The following is a 6,878-nucleotide window of genomic DNA, read 5'->3' as shown; positions in this document are numbered from 1 at the left end:
GGGTACAGTGGCGTGATTTCAGCTCACTGCAGCCTTGACCTCCTGGGCTCAAGCAATCATCCCACCTCAGTGCCTCAAGTAGCTGGGACTACAGGCCCTCACCACCACACCTAGCTAAATTTTCTTTCACTTTTTGTAGAGACAGGGTTTCTCCATGTTGCCCAGGCTGGGCTTGAACTCCTGAGCTCAAGCAATCTGCCTGCTTCAGCCTCCCAAAGTGCCAGGAGTGCTGGCATAAGCCATTGTGCACAACCGGAGCTCTCTCTTTTTATGGCCTGCTGTCCCGGGCAAAACCTCTGTACCACTGCTCCAGAGCTGGGGGTTGGGACAGTGGCACACTTCTTTCAAAGTGACACCCCTGTTTTATGAGCAGCATGCTGGGCAGGAGCAGTAGCACCTAGTCTGCTTGGCTTGCCTCTTCCAGTAACCAACATCTGCCCTAAAAGCAAGCCAGCACAAAAGCAATTGGGGCCTGGTGTTTTCAACCTGTCATGTCTGGGGTAGCAGTAGAGAGCTGAGGACAGAAGTCCCCAGCTCTTTGGCTGTGTACTCACTGGGAATTTAGCCTCTGCCACATGGAGAGGGGAATGAGAGAAATGCTGGCAGCCAGAATTCTGGGAGAGAGACTGGGAGCTGGGGTGTCAGGAGGTGATTCTATATTCTTTGGCCACACAACCTGGAGTGGATCTTCCATCACATGGAGTTTGAGGAGGCTGGGAGAAGAACGTAACTCAAGAATAACAGACTCTCACTGTCCAAAATTTAGATTTTCTTGAATAAATATTTATTCATTTGTTGTATGTCCTCTGGACAATCTCCAGTGACTCTAAGTGTTGGTTTTTTATTTTCCTAATAATTTTCACCAATTATTGTTGTTTCATTGGGAAGCAGGTCCGAGAAACTTCTCACACTGCCATTTTGGAATTGGATCTCCAGTACTTGTGTTTGGTATTTTGCACAAAGGCACAGAGGGGAACACAGTTAAAGTCAGGTTGGGAGCTAGAGGAAAAAAGTGACGGATGTGTTTTGGCTCTCCGGGTAAAGATGGCAGAGCACAGGTACAGCGTCTCACTGACCACGTTCAGCCCATCTGGTAAACTTGTCCAGATTGAATATGCTTTAGCTGCTGTAGTGGGAGGGGCCCCTTGGGTGGGAATTAAAGCTGCAAATGGTGTGGTACTAGCCCTGAGAAGAGAGAGAAGTCCATTCTGGATGATGAGCAAAGGGTGCACAAAGTAGAACCCATTACCAAGCATAGCGGTTTGATGTACAGTGGCATGGGTCCAGATGTGAGTGCTTGAACATAGAGCTCAAACACTAGCTCAGCAATAGTATAATATCTGCGTACCAATGATAACGACAGGAAGCAGCCAAATGCCTAGGCAGACAGGGGCGGGTCCCAATGAAACCCCACCTTCAAGCCAAAAACAGACTGAAGGCTGGCAGACCAGACTGCTGGTCCCAGATGAAACCCACAACTCATACTAAAAACTTCTGTTCTTGTTTGCCTGCCCTTTCACGATTGATTATTTCTAAATAATGCCTTTTAACCAGTCGAATGTTGCCTTTCCCAATACTAGCTATGGTCTGCCCCGCCCCTATTTTGAACCCATAAAAAGCCTTGGACCGGCTCTGCGGGGAGGAGAGAACCACCTGACTGCAGGACTGGGGGACCACACACCGCGTCTCCTCTCCACCGACAGCTGTTCTGTTACTCAGTAATATTATTCTCCCCACTCCTCGGGCACAGTACAAGAGCTCAGGAACCGCCGAACGCGGGTACAGGCTATAACACAGGCGAGCTGGGGCACACCAGCATGGCCAAGCAAAGCCCGGGTGGGGCATCACCAGCCGGGGGTTCCCTGGCTTGTAAAGTGACTGAAAAGAAAAATCCTACATCATTCTGGGGAATGACCCAGGATACCTGAAGCGTGAATAAATGCGGACACAGACTCTTCACTTTTTTCCAAGGCTTCTTGTCCCCAGACTCTTTTCTGAAGGCACATGAAGCACCGAACCTCTGGTGAGCCAATTAAGAGCAATGGCACAGCTAAGAGCACAGGATGCTGGAGAGGACCCCGACACCCCCACCTCCTTCATCTCGGGTTGGGAATGTCAGCCTCATTCCAATCTAGTCTTTCCTATGGCATTTTCCTTCTTTTTCGGGGATGTCATGGCACTATCTCCCTTACAATGTTAAGAGTGTTGTTGCAAACTACAGGGATATCACTGAGTGGAAAGAGTGTTTGGCCCAGCCATCAGATATGCAATTCAGAACAATGCAGTTTCTTCCTTTCTTTTTTTTTTGAGACGGAGTCTCGCTCTGTTGCCCAGGCTGGAGTGCAGTGTGCAATCTCAGCTCACTGCAACTTCTGCCTACTGGGTTCAAGCGATTCTCCTGCCTCAGCCTCCCAAGTAGCTGGAACCACAGGAACGCGCCACCATGCCCAGCTAATTTTTATATTTTTTGTAAAGACAGGGTTTCACCATGTTGGCCAGGATGGTCTCCATCTCTTGACCTCTTGATCCACCTGGCTCGGCCTCCCAAAGTGCTGGGATTACAGGCGTGAGCCAATGAGCAGGCCTCTGTCTATTCTTAGAGGCAAAGAGGAAGCAGAGATTAAGAGTTTCTCTCCCTTTTGGAGAAACCCAATTGCACAGAGCAAGAGGTTTTTCCCCAGGCTGCACTTAAGCTGTTTTTTTCTTTTCTCCACCATGTCAGGAGTTAACACAGTCCTGCAAATATAGGGAGCTTTCCTATGCTAGAGGATTTTTTTTTTTCCTTTTGAAAGGCATCTTACTAGGCCAGGACCCCAGTTCTCCCTTTTGCTCCCTTGTTTGAGGAGGACCCAGTTCCACACTTTACCTTAGCACTGGGCTTACGAGTGACGGAGCAACCCTGCTGGCTGCTGTCTGGCTAGCGCCGCTTAGGACTTAACCTAATGGGTCCATGAACCCTCCTGAGGCACTTCTTGCCCCAAACTCAATTCTGAGCCTCAGGTTCAAGTCCTAAAAAGAAAAACTAGATCTGAGGGATCCAAAGGCAGGCAATAACAGAAGTCAAGGGGCACAGTGCGGGTGAGCATGACGAATTCCTGCTGTTTAGCTCCCCCCACACATTTCATGGAAAGCAGTCATGGTAGCATTTATGGAATAGATGAGGTTACCAAGAGGAGGGAGGACAGGACAGCTTGTAGGTGAATGCGGATAATTCCTACCCTCTAGGCCTCCCTGTTAACATGGCTGAAAGCGGCATTGGCACCCATGAGTGGCACCCCACTGAGTTCACTGGGACCGGGGATACAAACCACAGTAAAACCCCAACTTCAAGCCAAAAACATCCTGAAGGCTGAAGGACTGCTGGTCCTGGATTAAACCTGAGACTGAGTGAGAACTTCTGTTCCTGTTTGCCCGATTCTTTCTGAATAATGCCTTTTAACCAACTCAATGTTGCCCCATTCCTATTCTGAGCCCATAAAAAGCCCTGGACCCAGCCACTCGGGGAGGAGAGAACCACCCAACTGCAGGGTGTGGGACAGCCCCCCCCGCCAATGTCCCCTCTCCACTGAGAGCTGTTCCATCACACAATAAAATTCTTTTCCACACTCCTCACCCTTCAATGTCCAGCATATCCTCATTCTTCTTGGGTGCAGTACAAGAGCTTGAGAACTGCTAAACACAGGTACAAGCTATAACACAGGCAAGCTGGGGTATGCCTGTGTGGCCAAGTGAAGCCTGGGAGGGGTGTCACCAGCTGGGGATCCCCTGGCTTGCAAAGTGACCAAGAAGAAAAATCCTACGTCACCAAGAACCCATTCCCATAGCTCAGAAACTAGAGAGTAGTTTCTATAACCCAAGAATACACTCAGTCAATTGGTGTTTGTCCATTTGGAGTTTAGTTATCTGTGGTTAGAATGAGGGCTGACCATGTTTATTTCATTCAGATCCATCCAGAGCTCACTTTGCCTGGAAAGCCACAGCAAAGAATGTGAATGGGAAAACACTGAGAAAAGATACAATGAAGGTCTGCTACTTGATGCCATTCATGCAGCTGTAAACCAGAAACAAAATTGTAAGGCCCCACAACCACCTGAATGGACTTCTTCTTCTGTCAGGGCACTCCTAACCTGAAAGACTGGCCAAGGCAATGATGGCAAGTGGGGGTCGGACGGGCATCATTATACCTCTCTGGCATTTACACGGACACAGACCTTAAGTCTGATAAAAAGCATTTAAAATCTGTTCTTTCTGAAGCCTACTACCTGAAGGCTTCATTTGCATGATAAAACTTAGGTCTCCACAACCTCTTGTACAACCCAGACACTTCCTTTCTATTGATCCCAAGTTTTTAGATAAACTCAACCAATTGTAAACCAGAAACTTTTATATCTACCTATAACTGGAAGCCCATCCCCCCAACCTTCAAGTTATCCTGCCTTTCTGGGCCAAACCAAAGTATTTCTTAAATGTAATTGATTGAAGTCTCATGTCTACCTAAAATGTATAAAACCAAGCTGCACCTTGAGCATGCTAGGCACATGTTCTCAGGACCTCCTAGGGCTGTGTCATGGGTCATGGTCACTCATACTTGGCTCACAGTAAATCTCTTCAAATATTTTACTATTTTACGGTTTGATTCTTTTTGTCAACACAGCCATCTTAACCCTTAAGGAAAGCTTTGAAGGGCAAATGACAGAGGATAACGTAGAAGTTGGAATCTGCAGTGAAGTTGATTTGGGAGGCTTACTCCAACTAAAGTTAAGGATTACTTGGCTGCCATAGCATAATAATGAAATGACTGAAGAATCTGGAATTTCAGATAATCTATCCACTTAAACATGTTTAAAATATGGTTTGCTTTGCAGAGTTTTCCAAAACTTATTTCTACAAGGTTTAAATGGACTCATGTTTTTAAAATGACACTTGTAAATCATAATAAACTATCAACCCCTCACCAACAAAAAACAAAGAAGTGAGAACTTGGCAGCCAAAATGAATCTGTTGGTCATGGTTACTTACCTCTGGGGGACTTTGTGGTTCAGCTCACTCTGGAGTTAGATCACTTCTTGGCTGAACTTGCAGTGGTAAAGCTGTGGGCAGGATGCATGACTGCCTAGCCCCATTGGGAAGCATGTAATGGCACACCCAGCTTATTCTACTGGATCAGAGACAAAAAAAAGCAGGGGGCTAGTGAGACAGCAAAAGTGGGGTGGGAGGGAGCTGGGAGAGACTCTTGGCAGGAGAGGAAGCTGAGATGAACTAGGAAGGGTCAGGGGCTGGGTCTCAAGCTGGTAGTTTTTGTTTGCAAAGTATTAATCTGCCTACTCAAAGACTGTAAAGCAGATGTGTCACAGTCATATTCTGTAACCTTCGACTAAAAAATGGAAATTGTCTCTGCTCCTAAGAAAAAGGTAGAGTCAAAATTATAAAAAACAATTAAAATCCAGTACCTAAAATTATTACTACTTTTTTAAATATTAAAACTAATTCAGTCAAAAAGAAACCCAATAACTAAATGTTAACTCGGGTTATTAACATAAAAACACAGAAAAATAAGATATGGCTGGGTATGGTGGCTCACACCTATAATCCCAACACTTTGGGAGGCCGAGGTGGGCACATCACGAGGTCAGGAGTTCAAGACCAGCATGGCCAGCATGGTGAAACCCCATCTGTATTTTGTAAAAATACAAAAATTTAGCCGGGCATGGTGGTATGTGCCCGTAGTCTCAGCTACTTGAGAGGCTGAGACAGGAGAATTGCTTGAACCTGGCAGGTGGAGGTTGCAGAGGGCTGAGATCGTACCACTGCACTAAAGCCTGGGAGACAGAGCGGGACTCCATCTCAAAAAATAATAATAATAATAAGATATTGGTTAAATGTATTTTGGCATGTACAAAAAATAAATTACTATGTGATTGTTTTTAAAAGATATTTGTTATGTATTAGTAAGTGGAAAACAGGTTTTTTTTAATCAATATACATGATACTATCTGATTTTATTTTAAATGTATATATGCATAGCAAAAAGTATGGAAGGATAATAGCAAAAAGAGCATCTACAGCATTTGTTTGTTGCCAAACCCTTCATTTATACATTATTCCATCTAATCCTCACAAAAAGCCCATGGAGAAATTACCATTGTTAGCCCTATTTTATAGATGAGGGAACTGAGGCAACAAAAGGTTAAAACCATTTCTAGGAAGTGGTCAACTTGAGACACAAATCTAGGTCAACTTGTGGCTAAGCCACTGTTAATTCCACTATCCTACACCATCTCCCGATATGCATGGAGTTGTAAACAATTGTTATCACCAGATAGCAAGATAATTATTGACTCTGATTATCTATTAATTATATTCGCTTACGTGTATTTTCCAATTTTCTACAATCAACACTATGGTCTGTCTAAATGATAGAAATAAAGCCTAAAATTTCGTTTTTAAATAGGCTGAGAATAATCCATCACAGTGCACCTGGAAATTAAAATAACATTTATGCCCAAATCTAGATTTTACTTTTGGCAATCAAAAAGATGAATTCTTATGCCTATCTTTTTAACATAAAAATCTCCATTGCTGGAACTGTTTACAATTTAAACTTATTTACTTCAGATTTGCTTCTCCTGGAAAAAAAAATAACAACTAATACTAAAACTATTTTAAAAAGTAGATAATTACTGGATCATACCTTTAAGAAATTGTAGGGAGGGAATATCCATTAGGAAAAATGTTAATAAAACTGAAAAGTCTTTCAATTTTATGGGCGTGTTCTGCAGCCCAATTAGATCTCAGGGTTTAGAATACCTTGGACATAATTATATAGCTCCATCTTAGAAAGATGACTCAATTTTCTTTTTTTCTTTCTTTCTTTCTTT

The 6,878-nt window shown here is 44.2% G+C and overlaps 1 pseudogene; it reads left to right on the top strand.

Moving 5' to 3' along the window:
* The first annotated feature begins 1,041 nt into the window (after positions 1 to 1,041).
* On the top strand, positions 1,042 to 4,787 carry LOC108310902 (annotated as a pseudogene).
* Positions 4,788 to 6,878: the final 2,091 nt, after the last annotated feature.

Source organism: Cebus imitator, unplaced genomic scaffold, assembly GCF_001604975.1.
Source record: "Cebus imitator isolate Cc_AM_T3 unplaced genomic scaffold, Cebus_imitator-1.0 Scaffold109, whole genome shotgun sequence".
Lineage (NCBI taxonomy): Eukaryota > Metazoa > Chordata > Mammalia > Primates > Cebidae > Cebus > Cebus imitator.
Note: the sequence above shows the minus strand (reverse complement) of the source record. Positions and strands in the feature narration are given on the sequence as shown.